The 25,915-nt window shown below is 40.5% G+C and overlaps 1 protein-coding gene across 2 annotated transcripts in view; it reads right to left on the bottom strand.

Annotated features, from left to right (window-relative positions):
• The window catches only part of LOC119652791 (octopamine receptor beta-1R-like), a 291,369-nt gene that overhangs the window by 197,057 nt on the left and 68,397 nt on the right, over positions 1-25,915 (bottom strand). For both annotated transcript variants that reach the window (XM_038057105.1, XM_038057107.1), the window contains exon 2: positions 18,224-18,278. The gene's annotated coding sequence lies outside the window, so the exon portion shown is untranslated. The remainder of the gene's footprint in view (positions 1-18,223; positions 18,279-25,915) is intronic.

Here is a 25,915-nt window from a genome sequence, read left to right as displayed (position 1 = left end):
TCGCTAAAATCATGAAAATTGAATCCAAGGCTTTACATGTGTCCTTCAAGAAACCTAAGGTTTATGGACTAGGCATACCAGATTAACGGTCAGTTAAGGTTAGAAATCACATTCTACGTTTTGAATGCGTTTTACTCGAAGCTGCATGTTGAAAATCTGCTGTTACCATAGCCCAAAATCTATTCAAACAAATTCTTTGAAATTTTCAGGACTAATTCAGAGCATAATTCTACGCTCCACAAACTAGGATAATTGCGATTCATTCATTCATTCATTCATATCTTGTTCATTCATTAAAGTGGCCTTGAAAAAACACCAAAATTCACAAAAAAAAGTTTAACAAGGCACCAAAAATTTTAGCTTCCAATTAAAATTGAATCAAAATACCGTTTACATTTTTTCTTTAAAATGATCACAATGCCCCCTAGTGTGACAGCAGAGAAAAACCATTTTTGGAGGTGGGTGTATTTCAATAACGAACTATACTATCCGACTGGAAAAATTACTACGAGTGCTCGAAATAGTAATAAATATATAGTGAAAGAATTGCGTTTGCGCTTCATCTAACTTTTCACAAAAAAATTCTATAAAAAGCGAATAAAACGGCCTTCATAAGGGATGGCCCTCTTAAAGGCTTTTATAGGTCTTCTATATTTAATTGACGTAAATAAAGGTGGGAAAAGAAACGTGGATGATCTTTGGGATAACAGCGGTTTTTGAAAATTTGTTCAAAGTTGCCAGTCAAATTTTTCTGTGGGAGCAGATATAACAATTGATAAAAAGGTGGAGACATTTAGAGGAATGTGCAACTTCATACAATTCCCTTTAAAACAGACTAAATACGACTTAAAAAAATTTGCATTAATAGATTTGAAAATTTTCTACACAGTGTCACTACACAACCACGAAATATACGCTGGTCAGTTGCCAGAGAGGCTATATGAAGTAAGTATTAAAAGTACTAATGTAGAAGAGCGTTTGAGAGCTCCAATTGGAAATACTGAGCGGAATGTAATGGCTGATAGCTGGTTCAGCGATATAAACTTAGTTGAAAAATTAGCGAGGGAATATAGGTTGTCCTTCGTAAGAACTTCAAAAAAAAGTGTCAGATTTCTAGTAAAATGAAGGATATAAAGAACAGGGAGGTGTGTAGCACTATATTTGGGTTTCCAAGGGAAGGGACAATAGTTTCGTACGTTCCTAAAAATAAAACCAAAAAGAATGTTTTTTTGATATCTAGTTAACATACGCATGGCGCAATTGATGAAGCAGACAAAAGTAAACCAGAAATAAATACTTATTACAATAAACATTAGATCGGAGTGGATATGGTAGACAAAATGTGCTCGTCGTACAACGTTCAACGCGGAACTAGACGATGGTCAATGGTAGTGTTTTTCTCAATGGTCAATGAATGTTGCAGCCATCAATGCCCAATTTATGTATTTGGCAAATGGCAATGTGGTACCTCGCCGTCGTCTGTATCTTCGCCAACTTGAAAGGGAATTAATAGATGGTCAAATGAAATTGCGATCAGTATCTATTATATCAACTTACTCCGATTGATTCCCTTTAGGATTCCTGAAATTTGGGCGCAAACCAGCCATCAGTTTTCAACAATTCCTCTGTAGCAGTTTGTACCGGTAACAGAAAGCGCTGTGTGCCTTGTATGAATTTAAAACTAAAAAGATCGACCAAGTACTCTTCTATATCTTGTGGCCAATATTTGTTTCTTCAACATTGTGGCTTGGTTTGCAAAAAATAGCTGTGGCGCCTAATCCCAAGTAAACGTGGTCGAATAAAAGTTCTAATTAATATTTGTAAACAAATTTAGCAGCTTATTTAGTTATACAGGGTGCGGCAGCATAACTTCCTTTTTTCAAAACTCAAAAAAAACTATTGTATGCATCGGAAAGTATTTATTTATTTTTTATAATGTAGGTACGTGTCTAAAGTTTTTATTTACATTGTTTTGAAGATCAAATCTGTTAGGTGACGTCCCCCATACATTGCGTAAACCGATTTCTGGCGTTTGTCATGACTCTTGTTAGCATAGCAGGTGTTATGTTGGCAATTTTTTCTTGGATGTTGGTCTTCAAATCTTGTAGGCTTCTTGGACGGTTCACATAAACACGCGATTTAAAAAGACCCCATAGAAAAAAATCACAAGGGGACAGATCGGGAGAGCGTGCCGGCCATTCCAAATCGCCTCTAATTGAGATAAGGCGCTCTGGAAAGTGTTCCCTCAAAACAGCCATCGATGCTCTTGAAGTGTGTGCTGTTGCACCGTCTTGTTGGAACCAAGTGTCCCCAAATCCAAATTTTCTAGCCGTGGGAAAAAAATATTCTGTAGCATGTTTACATACCGGTCCGAATTCACTGTCACTGTAACCTCATTTTTCTCAAAAAACCAGGGACCAATAATTCCAGCTGAGGAAATTGTTACCACACTGTGACTTTGGGTGAATGCAAAGGCTTTTGATGCAATTCTCGAGGGTTGGTGTCAGCCCAGTAACGCATGTTTTGTTTGTTAACCGACCCACACAAATGAAAATGGGCTTCATCGCTAAAAAAACAATAACACCCTCGGGAACGACATCAAGAAGAAGCTCACACGCGTTCATCCGAGAATTGAAGTCACGTTCTGAAAGTTCCTGCACTATCGCCATCTTATAGGTATGAAAATGAAGATCATCACGAAGAATTCTTCTCACAGAACGATCGGATAGTCCAAGGGCAGATGCGTGTTTGCGCGCAGAACGCCGTGGCGATCGCAACATTGACGCTCTCACTGCTTCAATGTTCTCAGGTGATCTAACGGGCCGAGGGACTCTAGTTCTTCCTTTTGTCGCACTTGCAGTTTGTCTGAATGTAGTGACCCATGTAACAATTGATTTGCGGTCTGGGACGGGAGTCAACGGGGCTAAATTAAAGCGATTCCGAAATGCACGCTGTGTTGCAATAACCGAACATCCGCTTGAAAAGTAAACCTCAACGGCAAAGGCACGCTCCTCACTATTCCAACGCATGATGGCGACCGAACCATGTCGGGACAAAACTTTACAGTATCCCCTCTTGAACGAGACGACTAGCGCTCCGCTATGACATCAACTAACTGAGTGGCGCGCATTTTAAAAAAGGAAGTTATGCTGCCGCACCCTAGTTGAATGAATTCCAAAGGCTGATAATTTCTTAAAACAAATGTGATTTGGTAAAGTTCCATGAATGGAGATTTCCGAGCTTTTACTTTTAGATCTACTTTCAGTTTCAGTAACGTAATACACGTTTTGCTTTTCGGCCACAGATTTATTTTTAAAATTTCATTAAGACTTCTCTTATGAATCTCTCAGATTCGGCGCGACCATCGACGTTAGGAGTTAAACTTACATGAAATGAGCACACTATAAAGAAAACTTCAGAACTCAATATCAAATCTAAACCGTCCAACATCCACTTGGATGAAACTCTGAATTATCAAAACAAAGTTTGGACATATATCTAGGGCTGACGTGCAGAATGATCTAATAATACATACAAACCTTTTCGAGGCATAGTTTTTTTTTTTTTTTTTTTTAATCATTTTTATTTTTAAGAAATAGGTAACAATAGTATATAGATTGGAAAAATGAACAATAAAAAACAATCTTTTAAAATAACAAAAATAACTTAAATCTAATGGCCACTGTGGGCTCTCAAAATTTTTGAATAACGATTTACAGACAGAGAAGAGAAACAGTAAGAAATGAAAATCTAATTTTACAATAAGTTGTCGGGAAATGGTCAAAAACCCGACAGAATTCACTTGGCCTTAGTGGCAAATAAAGAAATATAAAAAGTAATAATAAATATTTGATCGCTTCAAAAGACACTTTTAACTTAAATTATTGTTCTTAAAACTATCATAATTATAGATTTTATATTAAACATTTTTTCTTTTTTTTTTAAAATAACATCCATACAAAAAACAAAGAATAATAACGTATGTATTTATAAGTTACAACTGGAGACGAAATCAGCACCCGTTCAATGTATACATATTTACAAAGCCCCACCAAGAAACAAATGGCAGGACTGAGCACGGCCACCGCTAACCGGCATCCCGCAGCCACCAATACCAAGATTTCTCTTTTTCATCCCGCTTAATGTCAATTGCTCTCGCTCTGGAGTATCTCCAGTCGAATCCCGGAGCCCCCACTGTCAAATTCGGGGGGTATTCTATCCTTTTGTCCGTGGCCCGTCTATGTATATGATACATAACCGGATCACCGGCAGAATCAAGAATTAGACCATTCCTGTCAAGATACACGAACGCTTCGGGAGGAATGAAGCCTGTCGTGAGAGTTTTCTCGAAATACCCATCATTTGGGTAGAACGGCTGCGAAACCCAAGGGTTCTCACCATGCGAAGCAGATCGCACTATATGATTCCGAATCAATCTGACGATAACTGTATCGATTCTTGGCACAGCAGCAGCTGCATACATCACTTCATTAGTTACATAGTGCTCATAGTTTGACGAAGCAGTCCTATTAAGCCCCGTGCAAGCACGCAGACATTTCCTTTCAAAGATCCTTATTTTCTCCATTTGGCTAGCACTCAAATTAAACCAGATAGCACACCCGTAGGTAAGCACCGGTCTAACCAAAGTAAGATAGCAAATAATCTTAACCTTCCGGCTAAGATGTGGAGCATAAAAGAGTTTTCGAAGAGACATGAATGCCTTGCGAGCGCTTTCTAGCGCGACTTTAACGTGCTCGTTAAATTGGAGACGCTCGTCAAGACGCACACCCAGGTATCTAACGCACTTCTTATGAGGAATGCGCTCTGAACTATCCTCGTTCGCGACAATTTGGAAATCTCTCCAATTCCTTTTCAAGTTCCTACTGGCATAAGCCAAGGAATTTCGAAACAGAATCGTTTCACACTTTTGCGCATTGATTTTCATCCGCCAACTGTTCGTGAAGAACTTAATATCATTGAACATCTTCTGAAGTTCAACTTGCACCTCAGTTACCTTCTTGTGCGCCGTGTAGGCTATCAGATCGTCAGCAAAGGCAACCAACGACCTTTTAGGAGATTTATTAAAATCGAAAGAATTGAGCAATTCGCCGGCAAATACCGCAAAAAGTGTAGGCGCAGTCACTGTCCCTTGCTGTAATCCATTCAGAACATGAAATTCTCTGCTAGTAGTGAGATTTCCGTCCGTAATAACAAAGCACTTGCCATACAGCATACTACACATCATCGCTACGAGGTGACTGGGAAACTCATTCTTCAAGAGCCTGAAAATCAGTCCATCCAACCAGACGGTATCAAAGGCTTTCTCCATGTCTATAAGGCAAGCGCCTACGCACTCACCATTGTTAATCCGCCAGCAAATATCAGACGTTACCTTCGTTATTGCATGTATTGTCGAGTGTCCAGATCGAAATTCGAATTGGGCGTTCCTTCTTCTTGATATGCCCGTTCAAGGCTTTCAATACCAAAACCTCAAACACCTTGCTGATGTTAGGCAGCAAACTGATTGGGCGGTAGCTTTGAGGGCTGGATGAATCCTTCCCTCTCTTTAAAATCGGGAATACTCGGGCTTTCTTCCATTGTCCTGGAAAGAAGGAATTGTTCAATAAATTATTGAACAAAATGCAATAATTACGAATGGCAATGTCTGGTAAATGCCTGAGGACCACGTTGGGAATGCCATCCATACCGGATGATCTCTTATTGTTTACTCTTCTGAATATGGAAGTTAACTCAACACATGAGACAAAGTAATCAAGCAGATTATCACTCGGTATGAGATCAGCCTGCAACGCAGAGCTAAATTGGAGAACTGTGGTGCCGTTCAGGCTATATTTGAAATTGTGGACATCTCGTTCTACAATTTCCGAAAGTCGCGTTGGCTCTAAGTCCGTTCTGGGCCGATGCACCGATTCAAAGTGCTCCCCTATAAGTTCGAGTTTCAGAGCATCATCCATCACGATGTAATTGCCTTGCGCATCAGCAGTTACACTATTCGTGTCTATACCTGAGTCAATAAGGTGTTGTATCTCGCTGCCACCGACTTTAATTCTCGGTACAGTTATTTGTGACTTCTTCCGGAATAACGTATTTATCTTAGTAAACATGGAATCTGGATCGCTTGGTGAAATACCCTTTAACTTCTCCCGCCACTGGGAGTTCACTTCATTTATGTAATGTTGACGGATAAGATCCCGCGCGATCTTTAGAAGTGATTTGAACTCAACCAATATGGGATGATGATAGTCCCCATATCTCCGATAGATTTTGTTGACGCGAGTGAGCAGAAGGCTTTTCACTTTTTTCAACCGTTTTATGGCTGCAGTTTCATATCCTTCCATATTATTGCGAGGTTTAATTTTAGGGACGACTTGTTCAATTGTTTCCAGCGTCAAGTTCTCCAGCTTGAGAAGATACTGAAGTATTTCCTCGCTGCTCAAGTTCCTGTCACCTGGTGCAATTGTACTATCGTATTCCCCATCGAGAGGTGGGCATTCCTCTCGATATCCCCGAATAAACCTCTCTTGGAATTTCTTCCAATTTGTTTGTTTAAAGTTCAGCCTGTGGACGCCACTGTCCATCGGCAGAAGGCGAACTCTTCGTCCATCAAACAGAACTTCAATAAGAATAGCGTTATGATCGCTATCGTAAGGAAGAGTCTGTAGTTTCTGTTGAGGATTCCTAAAATTAAAGTTCAAGCGCGCGTCAGCAATGCACAAATCCAGATAGGAATTTGCCCTGGGCCAGGTTGGACTCTCTGACCCATATATGATAATTCGCATTTATACTCTATCTGGTATTGCTCTATCCAAGATTTGAGGAATACCCCTCTGGGATTGTTTGTGGCGTTTAGCCACGAGGTATGCTTAGCATTCAAGTCGCCAGCTATAATATAGTAATTATGCAGCCTATTAAGTTCGAGTATCGTAAACAGAGAATGGAATTCCTCCCTGAACTTGGCTCGGTTGTTTCCCACTGCATAGACTGACAGAATGTATAAATTCCCTCCTCTAGGCAGTGAAAAAAGAATACATGAGACTTCGATACACTCAAAGGTTTCAAATTCAGGCCTATTAATATGCCTGAAACGATAATGGCGACCCACAAGTATTCCGGTACCACCTCCCCCATCACAATTTCGTCTATCGTTCCTCACGAATTTAAAATCCTTGAATGTTATCGAATGCCTCGGATTGAGGTGGGTTTCTGAAATCAAGACTATGTCAGGCTGTTGTCTGGCAACGAAATCAAGGAGCTCCGCTCTTCGATGGATTCCTACGATGGAATTCACATTAATCGCGATGATCCGGAGACCATCCAGTGGTACCGCTGTGACTGCAGACCTAGCAGCGGGCATGCTGTTTGTGTAAATATTCTGTTATGCTATTTATTTTTGTATTGTGTACGTGTAGCGTATGCTGCATGTTTTCACACATGGTTAGTATTTTATTGAGGATAGTGTTCATCCCGCCACTTGCATCTTGTTGGGGCTTCTTAGCTCCCCCTTGTCGAACTACTTCTGCAAATGGGATCCCCGAGACGATTGGGGCCGAAGGAACGGTACCATCCAACGCCGCTGACACCTTCGTTTTTTGGGCCGATCTCGGTGCTTGCTGCCTTGTGACCTTAACGTTGTGATATGCACGACATCCACGGTACGAAGCCGGATGCCCTCCGCTTCCGCAGTTAACACAGAAAGTTTTTTCCTTGCCATCTGCTTCAGTCAGCGAACATTCAGCTGCGGTATGGTCTTTCCCGCACTTTACACATCGTAAGGTCATTTGACAGTTCACTGCCGAGTGACCATAGCGCTGGCATCTTCGACACTGGACTATTTCGCCCCTTAGCAGGCGCTCAAAACGAATGGCCTGGTAATTAAGCGACCTGATGCCGATCAGATCGCTTCCCCGGCTCTCCGGGCTTATCTGCACGAGGAAGTGCGGCAGGATTTGTTTTTCCAAAACGGACCTCCTTGTACTAAACCGTGACACTGAGAGGAACTTAACCTCAGTTCCCGTCTCCCGGAGCATTTTGAGCACCTCATCGGGCTCTTCCTCCGCATCCAAGCCTTTCAGAAGGAAGGTTTGCACCTTCTCTTCCTTTGGAGTGTAGGTGAAGTGAGGAGCCTTCACTCGCTCGAGGACCTCCCGTGCTTTTTTGTAATCTGCAATTTTGTTACATTTGACTTGGGCTCTCTCGGCCCCCGTCTTTTTAACAACAAAATTTGAGAGCCCCGCGCTCCTATTAAGTAGAGTGGCTAAATCTCTACCACCTAATTTATAAACATTAATGGGGGGCGCCCTTTCCCCCTTTTCTTTATTTCGGGTGCTAATTGTATCCCCAGTCGGACCATTTTTTAAATTTTCATCGTACTTGCATTATTTTTTAAATTTTCACTCGTACTTGCATTATTTTTAACATTATTTAATATTTTTTCTTGAGTTTTGTTTTTTTTCTTTAATTTTTTGGAAACATAGACCAAAAACTCACCCAATTTTCCATCTTCACTATTGCAACTTGCCTGGTTAGCATCCTCTTCTGGAACATTTCCATCGCCACCGTTGTCGCCGACTCTCGTATCGTCTGCTTTACTGCTCTCGATGTCCTCCATACGGACAGATTCGCTGTCGAGAACTTGTTCGCCCTCAAGGCAGCCCGGTTCCTCCATGATTGCAAAAGTAGTCGAAGATAGCTTAACCTTTTTTCTGGCTACCTTTGGAGACGGCGGGCCCGCCTCCCCAGCCATTAGCTTCTCTGTCAGCTTTTCATTTTTTTTTATCAATGTTTTCATTTGCTTTTTGAAATCTTCGAGTGTCTTCGCCAGCTCGCCATTTCTCCTTTCAAGATTGGCTATCCTCACTTTGGCTATTTTCAAGTCTGGATCCTCCTCGTTGCGGACTCCACGACCGATCCGAGTGCCCCTAGGCCTTATGGTGGGGGGCCGGTCTGGTCCGCCACCCGCCGGCGGTTCGCCTCTCATTCCCGCCAAGCCAAAAAAAAACGAATTTTTTCTCAAAACTTTTTAAGGAAAAGTAACTTAGATAATAACTCAAAAGTAAATTAGTTTCAATTAAGTTTCAAATTATATATTATTAATTAAGTAATATAAATATCTTTTTATATTCTTGATAAAAGTTAATTTAATTTCAATTTTAAATTATTTTTATTAATAATATCAATTTGTAGACACGTCCGTTCTCTACAAATGTCAGCCTACTCTCGAGGCATAGTTAATACCTACTGGTATATGCGTAATAATGACTATGACTGGTATCGGAAGAAATTAAAAAATATGCAGTTAGGCCTAACCAACGACTCCGTTACCATGAAAATTCGGAGGTGAATATGAGTTTAGATCAAATGACCATGATTTCGTGACCTGATGGTGTAGTACCCCATGTAAATTGTGAAAAATTATGGAGTGTCATGAGTCACTCAGCTTACCTGACGGAGGATTAAGGGAGTTCATAGTCTGCATGAACTTGATGGTTGACCGGACCAATTGGGAAGCAACTTACCTTAATTGAATGGAACGATTACCAACTGTAGCCACTTTCGACCACGATGCTCCCAAGATCGTTTTAATGCGATGAAAAAGTTACTAGTCGATCTACTTATGACTGGTCATGGCCTTCAAAGGCTGAGTTCTTTTAATGCGTAAAAACCCTGCGATACGCAATCCATCATGTATCTTTTGGAAGATTTTTTCTCCGCCATAAAAAAATATATAATACCAATATAGTTGTGGGTCTATATCATGTGCCGCAGTATTTTCATCAAGTTGCATCCTGCAATCCCAATTTATGTCTTGTCCTCTCTGCTTCGAAAATGTTCCACTGTTGTGTTCTCAGTCTACATCAGAGAGTAGTAACTTGTGCCACTTCCGTCCCATATTCTGACTTTCTTTTCCTGTCTCAGATGGCCATTAAGAGCTGTGTACGATATCTCTGCCAGTTGACTTTCGAGTGGGGGACACTTGCGGTATTCCATTATATTACTTTTATTGAAATGAAATAATGTTCTCAACAAAACCTTAAAAATAGCGGACTGCCTCAGAATTGTACATTAGGCAAGTCGAGAAGGAAAACAATGAAAGCATACCGTCTTAATATATTCGAAAATTGCCAAAACTTTTGCGTGACTTTTGTTTTTGAATAGTCTACAGAAATTCTTGATAAAAAGCCCGGACCTGTCGCGTACTAAACAGTGGCGTTTTCCGAAGAAAAAGGTTCATTAACCAAAATACTTGGCTTCGAAGTAATATTGTCCAAATGAACGCTGGCCAGTTGGCACAGGAACGATACTTTGCTTTTGAACAACCAGAGCGAGAATATTTCGAATCGAATCGGAAGAATTTGGGCGTCCCCCGTTTCCATAACCACTGCTGACAGTCGAGGGAGTGATAAAACGAGTGAAATCAGAGAAAACAACAGGAACTGACGACATAGAATCTGAGCTCGAGAAAGCGACGAGGATGGAGGATGAATATGGAAAAAGAAAGCGAGTCCAGCAGAATGTTGAAGTTACCGTCCGATTTTTGAAGGCGTTATTGACAACCGTATTTGCTACATCAAATAATTATGAAACAAGCCGGGTTTGTTAAGAACTGAGGAACTATTGAGATAATACACACTGTGCGGTTGCTCATGGAGAAACCACGTGAGAAACTTAACCTTTTTATATTCGATTTCTGGATCTAGAAAACGCGTATAACCGGTGCTCTGGTATGCTCTATGGCAACATCTAGTGCCAGAAGAACTAATACACTGGGTTAAACCGCTCGACCACAATCCGAAAAGTAAAGCGCATAGTGTGACGGGCAAATCAAAACCGCTTCGTGTCTCCGTCGATGTTCGGCAGTGACCTGCCCAGCACTGAGCGGTTCGAATACCTCTGGTCAATGCTAATCGCTAATGAAGTATTGCCTTGTAAAAACACTTCACCCATTAGCGGAACCCGGAGGAGGGGGCGTTCTACAACTGGTGTTTTTTGTGATTGGAGTGTCAACGAACGCCTCAGGAAGAGCAGGATATGCAAAACTAAGAGGAAGGTCCCGTTTGTCTAATCCCGTTAACGGATTACAGCGGTCACCACCCCTTTAAACGCCATGGCTCCCCAAAGTAGGAATATATATTCACATCAAAACATTATGATTTAATTTTGAGTTGTATCCTGGCAGAGATAAGGAAGAGTATGAAGCGAAAAGCTGCAAGGTTATCTCTTCTAAATCTCGTTGAAATATTGCGGCAGTTACCCCACCCCCTTGTAGTTTATAGTTATAGTGACCCAAATGAGCGAGATTTTGATATTATCTTGATGAAGTTGGATTTGCTAACCCAACCTTGTGAGCGGGAAACGGTAAAGAAGATATGTAGAAGGAAAGATGAAGTTCCGCCTCAATACTCATTAAAAATTTACTACGTACCGAAAAGGAGCCATTTTCGTATCCTAAAGCCCCTCGGTATCGACTCCTTCCGTGGATGGGATTGAAAATTCAACTTTCACCATAATTTCTCCTAGTGTTTGAGAAGCAATTATTCAATTCAATTCAAATTTCAAAGCTTCATTGTAAGTTCAGATACCAAATATTGTAAAATAACAAACTACCTTTGCTTAGGAAATATCTCATTCCTAAATTGTGTTGTTTGGGACGGTATTGAATTTCGGAAGATAAAGAACTGTCTATAAAACCGTTACAAAGTTTGAAAGAGACACATGCATCAGTTAAGGATCTTCGATATTGTAGGGATGTCAGATTAAGGAAAACCGATCAGTATAATTCGTGTAGGGAATGTTCCGCAGATGGGGACCGATCATACTATGGAAGTGTACTCGAGAATATTATGGACGAAGGAATTATAAAGGATGTTTAAAAAATGGATATCCATGAGCTGATAAGATGAATTCAAAATAAAGCCAAAGATTCTGGAAGTGGAACTGAGTTTATCGATATAGTGAAGATTAAAGTGGATTTGTCAAAGGCCACACTGAAATTCACATAAGAGGCAATCACCCTTAAGTGCTATCGAGACTATGTAGTGACCGCGGCTGCGCGACGGGAGCGGAATCTCATTCGGCTCTTTCTTAATTAATTTGCTTAAACAATGCATTTAATAGTGTGCAATTGCCTTAATGTTCGCCGCAGATTGCACATTATTGAATGCATTCGGGCGAAATGATCTTGACAAGAGGCGAATGATTTGCCGCATCCGCAGGCAGTGAGAAAGGCTATCTAGCGGGAATAGAAGCGGTGCACGAGAAAAGAACGGTGAGGGTCGGTTTTGGAGCGTTGAAGCTTTTGGAGGAGATGAGCTGGGCGAAAGAAAAGAGGAAGGAGAAAAGTCTTTTCTGAGGGAGTGAGGAGCCGTGCGAAGGAAAGGAGCAGAAAAAACGCCTTTTCTGAGGGAGTAGAGGAGCCGTGCGAAGGAAAGAAGCAGGAGAAAAGTCTTCTTAGGAAGTGAAGTTTTGAGAAGAAAAGGAGAGTGCTTTGTTCGGGCTAAGAAACGTGCATACAAAATACTGAGGAGAACAAGAAAACTTAAAAAGACAAAAACAAGTCGGAATACCGGAAGCTCGCGCTTCGGGTATAAAGGTTTTGTGATCATCTTATGTAAGAAATTTCAACGCACATTTCTCTATCCGTCTATAGCTACAAATCCAACATAATCCGTCAATCCTTCAAACTACGAGACATACGTACATATTACGCTCACCCTAAACAAACAAACTGCCTATTTCCGAATACTGTACACATATATGCACATATATCAATTGATCGTACCCATATTTCCGATTTACTTCTTATATCTATCTGAATTAGGCACTACCCGCAAAGTTCATTAGCACGCATATACTATATACCTACATACACACATGTCTGGTTGGAGTAATTGATATTCACATACAAATGATTGAAAAACTAAAACAAAATAATTCTTTGCGACCCCATCCATAACAACTCATTTCGTTGTCGTATTGACGAAATGATATGTGATGATGACGTCATGCGGGTTGTAGAGTGCACGAAATTCACAAAAAATGGTAAAAACTTTGTTAGTAATAATTGGATTTTCTTCAAACTTGACCAAACTGTGCACTATGTTCTTTGTTATATGCATGCCAAATTTTGTACTTCTGGAATGAACATAAGGGGGGTGCCGGGTAAATTTCTAAAATGTGGAAATATACTATTATTAACTTTATTTGTACAGATATCGGAACCGGATATATTTTGAAGCCTAGATTTCGTAGAGATGCACCACTGTGATTTTTTTCAGATCTTTCGGTTGGATAGGTTCTGAGAACGAGACCTGTTACACTTTTTTGGGGTCATATTTTGAGCCCTCACTCCCCTATGTTTAACCCAATATCAAATATTGAACCAGTTTCGAAAAGTACTAATTGAGACCTTTCATTTGATACCCCACATGGCTTTATTCTGTGAAAAAAAAATTTGCACCCTCCATTCACATGTATGGGGAGCCCCCTTTAAACTTAACACAAGATGGCGCCACTCACTGCATGTAAAGGGAACACCAGATTCCATACTCTCACCAATTTTCGTGATAATCGGTCTAGCCGTTTCCGAATAAATCGGGTGTGACAGACAGACAGACAGACAGACAGACAGACAGACAGACGGACAGACGGACAGACAGACACCGTCTCGATTCTAATAAGGTTTTGTTTCACACAAAACCTTAAAAAAGAACATAAGTTTGTACTTGATTTGAAATTACATTGTAGTGGCGGAGGAGAACTATTATAGTAGAAATAATATACATGTGAAGTTTGTTTTTTTCGTTAATGCTCTAACCGGAAATATTTGAATTGCGAATTAGTATAAACTAAAATTAAACAAGCACAGTGCACAGGTGTGAAAGTTACGGCTTTAGGTAATTCTTATATTGAATTAAAAATGTTCATAACTATACTTAGAGAAGAACACAGAGCATGCGCAACGGCGAAAGCTGCTACCTGCATAACTTGCACTAGGTGTTATTAATATATGCATATAAATATTACAATCGTATTCCTTATAAAATTTGTTTTTAGAACTTGGTACACCAGCCGCCAACCGAGCTCGGAGTGACGACTTGGGGTGAGTCATTGTTTTTACTTTCTTTTTTTCTTATTTTCTTTTCTATTTTCTTTTTTTTTTTGGTTTTATTTTTTTTAAATTTTACGTACTATCTTTATTTTCATTTTCTATTGTTATGTTTAACGCTATGAAATTTGGTGAACAATGATGAGTGAATAGTGTAATAGTGGTTTGTGGACTTCCTCCCTTTCAAATCCTCCTCTCCCCCCCCCCCCCCCCGCGGAACTGTTATAAAAGGGACATCCTCAAAGTGAATAACTGGCCTGAGGATGTCAAGGTAGGGTGGGAACCTCAGAGGCCGTGCCTCATACAAGATCTGAGGCGGAAGAGACGTTTTTGTTTTTTTTTTCTTTTAATTTCCAATTTTAGTTCGCATTCTGTTTGTCCTTCGATAGGCCGTCGCGAAATCCGTATTAATGTCGAGTTTAGAATTCGGTGTGGACCCACGCATCGGAATAGTTGTTTTGAGTAATGAAGCGTGAGGAATCAAAGCGCTCAAAGGACCCCCCCACATTCCCGAGCCTGGCTAGTACACAGGTGTGCAAGAACGTGTCGACCGAGCACTTTGATGGAGCTTCAATCTATGTGGGCGGACCTTCACGGTCAATTTAGCCAATTTGTTTAGATTTTTGGGATAGCTCTGCCCTCTAGGTCGTTATCGGCCACTCAGGATGATCGACCTGATCTCCTATTCCCACTTACATCATTACAACTATCGAGAATAAGAACGTGTTTTGAGGGAGAGGTTTTTAGGTAAAGTCATTATGAATCCACGAAAAATGAAAACGGAAATGCGCCGAGGATGGAGCTTTCAGGGACTCCCAATTGTGTAAAAAATGGAAATGAAGTGCATCTATTAAAGAAGACATAACTAAATCTAGATACTTTTTTGTGTAAGGAAGGGGCTATACGAGCTTTATTTCACATTTTCGGAAAAACACTTTCCGACAAGGGGAAGGAAAACGTTCTGTTTTCATTTTTTAGACCACCGGGAAAGCCATCGGGACCGCAATTGCCACTAACGTCAATATCACTGAGAAGATATTTGACAATGAAGGATACAGCAGAGGAATAGAACATATACTTGCTAAAGAGGAGCCAGCTGTGTTGGAAGTATGCTGGAAATTATCCTGAAGAAACTCACGAACTGAAATAAGAGGATAACAAGCCCATGATCGAATTTTATATTATCGTGGTAGAAGTGAACGAGGAACGGGGATTGTGAACGTGTCACTAGAATAGCTGAGGTTTCCATCTATCAAGAGAATCTTGGATGCTCTCTAAATGCTGGGTGTGAGCATTGGTTCGCGGCCTTCATAAACACCTATCTTAGTCTTGTCATCGGCGCTCTCTGGCCCGGAAAGTCTCGAATGAATAGCTGGGTCGGCAAACATGCTAATTAAAGGATGGAGGTGTCAGTGGGTAAGTCGCATTTTAAGAAAGGGTCTAACTCCTACTATATATTTTTAGAGTGTACGACGAGTGGGTCGTCCAAGAAACGCATGGAGGATAATTGTAGGATAGCAGTGTACGCTTTTCGGAAACACGTGGAGAGAATTGAAGCACATTTCGTCGGACTGGAACAATGACGCCTGGGCGTGCTAATGAGCCATGTTTTGGCACCATCTGATAAAAGTCAACCGAGTAAGTTTTCTGTTTTTCTTTCTTTTAATTTTCTCCAGCAATCCAAAAATATAAAAAAGAGACGATTTGCGGTTTCGGCAGAGGTAACTCATCCGACGCTGCCACTTCCCTGCGAGCAGCGTGACCGAAGTGGTTACTGGGGGTTGTTTGCCTCCTTTTATATATAATTCATAACACGCCATGAGTATTCTTTATATTCATGTTCGAACCGACTAGTGAGTTCAGGCCTAAACCGGTCGAAGCTTATCTAATTTTTTTTTATAGGATATGAGGGAATCCTAAGGGTGCTATCGAGTTGATGGCAGATCAATTTGAGTTCTAGCCCTGAACAGAGGGGTCCGTAGATCAGAAATCGGGAAAGAAAATGTTTTTTTAATTGGCGTACTAAGCACTCCCTCATACCCTTCAATAAAAAAAAATATAGATCAGCCTCGAGCGACAACTTAGGTCTGAACTTACTAGCATAAACAACACCCAATAATCGCTTGAGTCACGTTGCTTCCTGGAGAGAGGCACAGGCAATACAAAAGAAATATTTTTTTTTTCAAGAAATAGATGATAGATGATTCATATATTCAAAATCGCAACCGATAGCAGCTACGATGATGAAATCTGCTTACGATTGTTGGCAGCCAACGGAGCCTATTTCAGTTTACAAAAACTGTTCCGCTCGAAACGTCTCACCATATGGTCAAAGTTCTTACTGTACAAGACAATGATCTCGGCAGTCCTCATGTACTCCTCGGAAACTTGTGTTCTTAGCAAGCAAAATTGCGAACTCTTGGCCGCGTTCGAGAGAAGAATCCTCCGAAGAATTGTTGGCCCCCTACATGAGGATGGACGATTCCGTAGCCTACATAATGACGAAATCTATGAGCGATACCATGACCGTCAGTGGGTGGATAAAATCCGGCTCAATAGATTACGGTGGGCGGGTCACTTAATCCGTATGAATGAGGATGATCCAGTCCGGAAAGTCTATAAGGGCAATATCTATAGTAGAAAAAGAGGACGAGGCAGACCCTGCCTGAGATGGAGCGATGGCGTAAGTCAGGACGCCAGACAGCTTTTAGGGAGATTGAATTGGTGGACCTCGCCATAAAGCCGGGATGTCTGGAGTTCCTTATTAAGGCAATCCTAAACCGGATACCGGTTGTTGCGCCGTTGATGATGATGATTCGTATACATTCAAAGGGTATTTCTTCTACTTTCCAAAACCGTTTAATTCGTCAAAATCAATTGAACTTAGAAAAATTCCTGCTTTTTCTATAATATAAAAATTTTTTTACGATTTATTGTCATTTCACAACTATCATATTATAGTATTGTGTTTCTTATTTAGGGGCACAGATAAATCAATGTAGACAAACCTATTTAACGGCTAATATAAACAGATACGGCACAAGTTTTCGGTGTTTGACACCCCATATTACCCTTTAGGTGTATGTAAAAAAACATACATTGTTTGTGGGGTAGTTATGTTATACTTGCCATTTTATTACATAGCCATACATATACCAGCATGTGTATACTGTATTCAGCAATATGTTAACTGAAGACCAAAGGTTAAATTACTATGAAACTATCGTGAATACTGTGAAATTTTAACATAATCCTGATTACTCAAATTGCGTAGCTTGAACTAAATGGTCACTGAAACCATGTAAGTGTAATAGAAAGCACGAAAATATGTGAGCCATTTGCATGTTCCGAATAAATTATGTACCAACGAGAGTGGATCGTGTGAAATAAATGGCAATCGACCGTAAAACTGTTCAATGCTGCAACTTCGCCGTTAAAAGTAATTTGTTATTTTTTCTCCAATGCATGAAGGATATCATATAACTCTGATTGACTCGCATGACGTACAGGAAAAGAGTTGAGAAATATTTCACTCTCTCTCTCTCTCAAATATTTGCATATGTATCTTTTCTCGACGTTCCCATTCTTAGGATTCAGTATAAAACTTGGGTAATTATTAAATACTCATATCAGAGAGCAACAAAGTTTTTGTTCATATCATCTCAACCTGATTTGAAATAACAACGGAGTAATAACGATATGTGGCGGCATGAGTAGAATTTGATTAATCCTGAAAAAATAGAAACTAACTCGACGCTGTAGCTCTTGTGGGAAACTTAACACATTCTTGTCTAACCCTATCGCCTAAACATTTTTTAAAAAAGTCACCTGTTTCCCAGAATTGACAATAATCCCAAAACGATGAGATATCCCATGAATACCAAAAATGTTCAGTGGCACTAGGCAACAACTGAGCTCAGTCGTGAAAATCAGCTTTTCACAGTGAAAATAACACGTACAGAGGAAATTTTAGGAAATAGGCAGGTGACGAAGCACTTCAACAATTTCCTCTTTAATAGATTAAAGCGAAAATTTCGATGAAATTTCTTCAAGCATTAGAATATTGGAAAAATGATAAAAAGGATATATTTCGCTTACCTATTCCAACGGGAAGTGTGCTAAGCAAACAACTTCTAGGAATCGTGGAATCAGCCTGAAATTAGAAAAAGGATTGAATTATTGAAATTTACTTGGAATTTGAATTTAAATTCGAGAATGCATGATTCACTCGTACGCTATCTACGCCTTTTATGAATTTTCAGAATGTAACCCACATCAAAAATTTCGTTTATCGCTAGCATATATTTTCAGCTATTATCAACGTTAACGTTAAAAATTGTGCCCGGGTATCCATGGGCAGTAATAGTAATACTGTACTGTAGCTCAAAGTAAGTTCATATGTTAGATAGATATTGACTAAGTTATGGTTCACGAAGGTATTTAAAAATAATAATCGTTGGCACAACAATCCATGTTGGGTCAGGGCCTTGAAGTGTGTTAGAGCACTTCATTCAAGACCGTAACGGTACACTAGGAGGTAATGTGGTCAGCATTGCGCTCGCCCGAGATTATTACCCTGATTTGACTCAGGTACTCATTCACAGCTGAGTCGACTGGTATCCGACGTCAAATGATGATACAAATTCCATTGCTGCCAGTGAGATTTGAACCGCGACCTTCCGTACGACAGCCTTGCGCTCTAACCACTCAGCTACTCGGAGACGTTAATGCTCGCAACAAGTGTAAAGCCAACGCATCTGTGGTGTGCAACGGTTTATTATGCTCGAAAATCAGCGATAGGTCAAAGATCAAATCAGCGAAAGGTTCTAATTGTGCCAAGTAGACCCTTTTGGTCGTGCCCTTGACGTTGAGGCTATAATAATGTCGGCTACGCTAGAGGACTTCAAAAGGGCCCTCATAAGGTGGCTGCAGCGGTTTCCGAGGAGCGTCCTTCCTAATTAGGACGTGTGTATAGGATTCGAGATCGCTGGGCACGTCAGTCACGGTTTTCACGTGGTTGACGAGTGGTTCAGTTTTATCATTGCGTTACGTCCCGATCTTATGTCGAGAACAGGGTCGCTGAGAAGTCTCAGATTCTCTCCGTATACTAGCTTCATGGGACTTGCAGCAAATTTTTGGGGATTGGCTGTTCGGAGGCCAAGAAAAACGAGCGGCACGACCTGCGACCAAGGGAAAAGGGAGCACTCAAACTGCATTTCCTGGACGGTGATTACAATTTCCGGCACACCAAAACGTGGAAACCATTCTCCACAGACGGCCTCTGCACCAGATGGTGCAGTAATATCTTTCGCGTGAACCTATGGAGTCTCGTACAGGGTCAATGATGCCGAGGTGGATTGTATGGAAACACCAGGTGGACCGAGAGGACACTCCTACCTTTTCCCTCACATGCTTTATTGTTTTGCACTTTATTGTTCTTGTTCACAGACGGCCGGAAATACTTTCCGGTGACTAACCGATTCGTTGTCTGGGTGCCTGGGTGCCCGAGATACTTCCTTTCGGAATGTGGCCGGAATATATGACCTTGGTCCTTTGTCTGAGGTCTTGCAGTATATACTGGATGTTGAACCGAAGATAGGAAACTTCCTAAATGTGTCTTTGGAGTTGGTCCTCAATCTGTGCGTGCCTCGGCGATTACCGTGTACGTGACAAAGGGTCAGAAACCATGTACTATTTATCAGACACGAGTGGAATGCCGGAAGTGAACTGAGTGATAAAGCTTAAGTGCAGAAGTTGGCGAGGGGACGCTTTGTGCGGCTTTTGTCTTAAAGCCGGAAGTATTTAATTGCGCAGTTCGCGGGGTCTGTTGAGCGGTATTGAACTGTTTGGAGAAGAATCTCAAAGGCTGCTAGATTTGATTCACTTTTTTGGTGAAGAGTAGCACCTACGGCAATGTCTGAGGCATCGACGAATACGGCTGCTGAACGAAGATGTACCCAAGCTGAATACGGTTTGGTGGTCTCAAACGCCTGAACATCGTTCGGAAACCACACAATCAGATGGGAGTCTTTGATTTTCAGCCCAAGCTTTAAGAATCGATTGATGGTGGGCTGCCTTAGGCAAGAAACGATGATAGAAGTTTAACATGCGCAAGAACCTTCTGAGATCCCTAACAGTTTTCGGAAGCGCGACGCTTGAAATCGCTTGCATTTTGACTGGCCCGGCTGTCAAAAATTGTTTTTCCATGTCGTGGTTAACTCGATTCGCACTTACGCAAGTTGTTCGCTCCGGCACAAAGCATCCACAGAAAATTTTTGAACTTAAATTTAAGTTGTTGATTTTTCGCCTCGATGTGCTGTTTCCAGGTAAGTATTCCATGGATGTGTATCCCTAGGTATTTATCGTGACCCGATTGGGATATAGCGATGTTGTTGATATTCACTTGAGGACAACTTGCTTTTCGTAAAGTGAAAGTTGCTTGTACATACTTCAATCCTTTCACTTTCATGGTCCACACTTGAAACCAGTTTTCTATTTCATTTAGGTGTCATTCCAGTTGCAAAGAAGCTAATTTTGGATTTGAGTGTGAACTTAAGATTGCGGAGTCGTCAGCAAAGGCAGTTGTAGTGTTTAATACGTTAACAGGAAAATCGGCGGTGTGGATAAGGTACAGTATAGGACCAAGTACACTCCTCTGAGGATACTCTGAGAATATGAAAACCTGCTGGCAACGAGGCTGCCAATGTCGCAAGACTACCTTTATATTTTTCTGGTGCAAACGCCATGGGTTTGATTTAACAAAATCTGTGGCATTGGATTAGTTAAGGGAACAAGAATATTCCACAATGGAAGATCCATAAGGCCGAGAGTCAGCTATGCTGGGACAATTTTGTTCTCAGGACCTAGTTACTCATGGTCATGTTACAATACCAGATTAATGGCGAGAGGAAAAACGGCATGCCTCTCCTTATTTACCCTACGAGTTGCTGTGTTCTCCACTGATGCAAGAACTAAGGAATCTGGCAGCGTATGCAAAATCAAGGGGTCTTACATTGTTAATAGCTTGTGATGCAAACCTAAGAGATAAGAGAGATAAGCGTTTTGATTTCATCACTTTAGTTAGTCTCATGACTTTGAAGGTATGGATGATGAGCTCCTAAGTTCGTGAGGCTAGGAAGAAGCGAAGTAATATTCTGCTCTTCAAATATGTTAGAATTGATTTGAGACTAGCGGAGGCTGAACAAAGTCTAATGTCAGACTAACCGGAAATATTGTGGGCAATCTGATAATCCACTAACTGGGCATATGTTTAAAATAGAAACTATACAATGCTGTGGCGAGTAGCGAAATCTATGGACATTTTCTGGGCGCATTAGATGCCACATTTTTGGTACTGATCTGCTTTAATTGCAGCTGGTAAGATGTGACGTTACCCGGAAATTCTGCAGTTTGTAAACGAATTCCGTTAGCTGGAGGAGTCAAGTACAATGGACCATTACGACTTGAGTAAGGTATGGCTGTCTTCCACCTCATACACACGAACTCTGATAAGTCTCTGTAAGACGTCATTCAAGCAAAGTTAACTTACTAAGCAGTATCATATTTATCAATTACATAAACATCCTGTCATTTTCCGATCACCGAAGTTTTAGCTGGGAACTTTCCATACTTCCGCCGGCTCCCTGTTCATTTCTAGTTTAATTAATATGTGAATTAAATTTAATTAACATACGAATTAATATATGAATTATGTAAGGCAAGTGTGAAATGGGTGACAAAATGTCGCCTGATTTAACTATATTACTGTATGTAAGCAATTCTGGTTATGCTTAATTGACGAAGATCGCATATGAGACAGCTGAAGTCACGGTTCTTTGCAGGTATTTTTTTAGGGATTGAGGGATGCTAAATTCGCATCCATTTGATGTGGGATCCAACTAAATGCAGAGCAACTTGCTCCCATATTTTTGGTCCACGGATTAAGAGGCTACGATTTACGAGGAGGCAGCATCTAGTGAGTTGCCTCTGTCAATAAGTCGTCTTGTTCTCGATGGGAATTCAGATAGATATGTTGTAAGCATAGTTTGGAAATACGAGCTGGGAGAGTTGGATTTGTTAATTTCAAGGATTGTTAGATTTCAGTTGTTATATTCAATATTTTCACAACACCAAATTGATATTTTTTGATGACTTCCTCTGGAAAATTAAAGACTGGAAGAACTGTGTTTGACCATCTCCTCGCCAGAATTTCTTTTTGCGTCCGTGGTCACCGCATTTTTCAATTTTCTCAGATTCCTAGAATCACTTTGTAAGTAGGTAAGCTGTGTCCCCTTCGTTAGGCAGCATCTTGTCTATCGACAAAGCACTGGACCACCAAACTGCCACAATTGCTGGAAGAGACTTGCAAATGAGGTTATCATTTTAATCGAAAAAAACAAAAACAAAATTCCTACAGCTCCCCTCATTAAACTGAAATGCTCGAAAATTAAATAAGTTTTAGCACTTTAGAATTTTTCCATTATAATTCCATCACTCTCTCCGCGTCTTCATGAAAAAAGTGAAATCTTAATCAGGCTACAAATATCGCCTGCCTGAAATCCACTTCCTGCCACTTTGATCTGAAAGCACGTTTGCCACTCTGCCCCAGACCCCAATCCAATCTTAATTACTTTTCACAATCAGCAAGAGTGGCTGTTTGTTAGCAGCAAAGCTCGCCATCTGCTCCTCCGACGAGTGGCATATTGCGTAATAGCACACAATTTTATTTAACACTACTTAATTACTTGTTGGAATTTCTTTTGTTTGTCCTCTCCGAAGAGGCTTTTATGAACCCAATTTCTTTCCAGAAAATTGAAACAAACTCCACCATACTCGACTCGCAAGGCATGTCATTTTGCGATAGAAACTCTCGGAAGCCATCCATTGTCTACGTAGAAAATAGCGCTCTCCATTGCAGGGCGAATTGCGTATCCTAAGCCATTACTCCTTGGAGTAAACACCCCAAGGACGTGTTATGGAGAACGAAACGAAGAAAAGAATTTGTCTCCCAATGTAAGACTCAATACATCATTTACACTGGTGACGTTGAGTTTCCCTATTTTGTGAAGAATTAGAAGAGGAGAGGCCTCATAATAGCAACTTTCCTCGACGTTTTTCGATTTCGAAAAAATGTTTACCTTTTTGGAATTAATCGTGTGGATATTTGGGTTTGATGAAAATTGACACATCACAGATCTTCCACATTTGGCTCCAGATATTGGGATGAGAATCTGTGTTGTGAAAGTTGATAGATATTATCTTCACATTGTGTCATTTCCGCTCCCTCCGTGGAAATTCCGGAAAAATGGGAAAGCGATTCGGTGGGGTGTGACGTATGTACGTTTGTATATACACAGCGACAAACCCATATATTTTTACAATATTACTATTTCGATGAAAAACCGAAATAACATATCATATATATAGACAAGCATACCAAAGGGGTGCCAGCACTTCCAATGACTGAATTATGTTAATTGGCTATCTCCACCGGAAATCTGGAAATAATCTCTTTTGATTAAAAGCGGAAATGACAGATGAGTGCAATGAAAATTTCTGGAACGACGTTTCATCTGGCGTACGCATCGATTACGAAATTCGATCAGCTATCTAAAGACGAAGGCTCTCGTGGAACAAAATGGACTGCCGCAATTAATTAAAAATTGATTTAATGAATTATTTCTGTTCTGCCAGACTTTCACACTGTTAAATGAAATACACAGCAAACTAAGGTCTTTAAGTTATTTAATGTAAGACCAGAGCCCTTAAAATGAACTCGGGTGTGAGTTACTATCCTCAGGGGGGCTAACCCATACAGTAAACCGAAAAGTTATCCAAAATCGGCGGCTGGCATCTATATTCAACTCGAACATGAAAACTACCCAATGCACGCTAGTGTTTCTTTTGTTGGTTTCCTTGGAAACCCAGTAAAGTTTCCGCAATCATGTTCTTTCCAGTTTATATCTTTTGAATTCATGTGTTTAGCCCCAATGTACATTTTTCGGGTCTAACCCATCTGACTCCTTCAACTTTTCAGAAGAGATGGCCATGGGGATATGCTTCGCGTCAGCCTCCTTCTGGCTTCCCAAAATTCCCACTCCCTGGAAAACTTGTTTCTAATTTAATTTTTCACATCAACATAACTTTTCATCAAACAAAAACGGTTGCTCGACATCATAATAGAAAATTTTGAATTAGGTTGGGGACGAGTAAGAAAAGAAACTGCTGAAACGAGGAGTGAGGCATTTGAGTTGTGTAAATCTAGATGCAATTAATAATTGATGTTCCAATGTTCCCGAAAATCCCTCTGACATTGGGACTTATAATATTTCTTGCTTGTCGAACAGTCGACATAAAGTAATCAAAATCTGTGTCACGACGAAACGTAAATTCTGCATTGGAGAAAGAGGTACTTTTCAGTTATAACTCTAACCTATTCTGGAAGGTTCAGGATACAGACGGTATATATAGGATAAGCGCGGGGTATTCTGATGGAGACCTTCGTGTAATGTTCCAATCCAATAAAAATCATTCCCACCTCTGCTTCTTCTTCTGGGACTACGATTTAAGGATTATTTCGTAAAGTGGACTTTTTGTTAGGCCTTCATAATATGAGCTCTTTAAGCTTTTCCCTCTTACCTCGTTCAACATTCATTTTCATGATGGCGCTAACAACCCAATTTTGTTCTGATTTTAGGGTCCCTTATCTGTATTTCCAAAGCATACATTCATCTTTCCCCGAAATGAACGCATGTCCCCTGACTTCATTTTTGATGCGACTTTTATCGCTTTCGTCATCGAGATATTTCGTAGTGATAACCACGAGAAAGTCATCTGCGAAGCGAACAATATTTGCTTTTTCGAGATAGGAGGAGCAGGACAGCAAGAGCACTCAACCATTCATCATATTTCACAGTAGGGGACCTTGAAAACTCATCCTCCTTCATCTGTCCCGTTTTCAAATAGCCTTCCCAAGTACCCAGTACTCCTGGGTTCCAAAAAAACGCGTCGGCAATTTGTTGCCTGTTTTCGGAATTGGATCCTAGCGTCAACACTGTAGACGATCTACTAGAAGCGTCGTTTTTCACGATGGGTAGAATAATAATAATAATCGTTGGGGTGACAGTACAATTGGATCTGGGCCTTAAAGTAAGAGGACTTCATTCAAGACCATAACGGTACCCTGTAAGTAAACGGGTGAGATTTAAACCAAGTCCGTAGAACAGCCTAGTGCTCTACCCACTGAGCCACACAATCCTTTCGAGGTTGACTTCTCTGCACAGGTTCTGGGGTCAAAGGGCTCAATTAGTACTTTTCATGGTCTTATTTTAGATATTTGGTGAAACGCATGAGAGTAAGGATTCAAAATGTGTGCCCAGAAAAGCGAAACAGGTCTCGCTCTCAGAACCTATTCAACCGAAAAATCTGAAAAAAATCGCAGTTATACAAAATATAGGCCTCGAAATGTCCAGTATCTGCTCGAATGAAGTTAATAATATATTTAGAAATTTACCCGAAACATCACCCCCACCTCTTTTAAGTTCATCCAAGAAGTATAAAATTTGGTACGATTATAAGTAATAATACAAATCACAACTTTGGAATTTTGAAGGAAATCCGATTATTATTAACAAAATTTTCGAACTTTAACATTTTGTATTTCACATGAATTTATTGCACCCTAAGACTTGTATGACGTCAAACAAAGTGGAGTCAATGGTGGAGTTAGAGTTTAGGAATACCTATATCAATAAATGTTTTGAATTTTTAGGTGTATACTAGTGGAAAAAC

Source organism: Hermetia illucens, chromosome 3, assembly GCF_905115235.1.
Source record: "Hermetia illucens chromosome 3, iHerIll2.2.curated.20191125, whole genome shotgun sequence".
Lineage (NCBI taxonomy): Eukaryota > Metazoa > Arthropoda > Insecta > Diptera > Stratiomyidae > Hermetia > Hermetia illucens.
The sequence above is the reverse complement of the archived record's forward strand: the minus strand, read 5'-3'. Positions and strand labels throughout refer to the sequence as shown.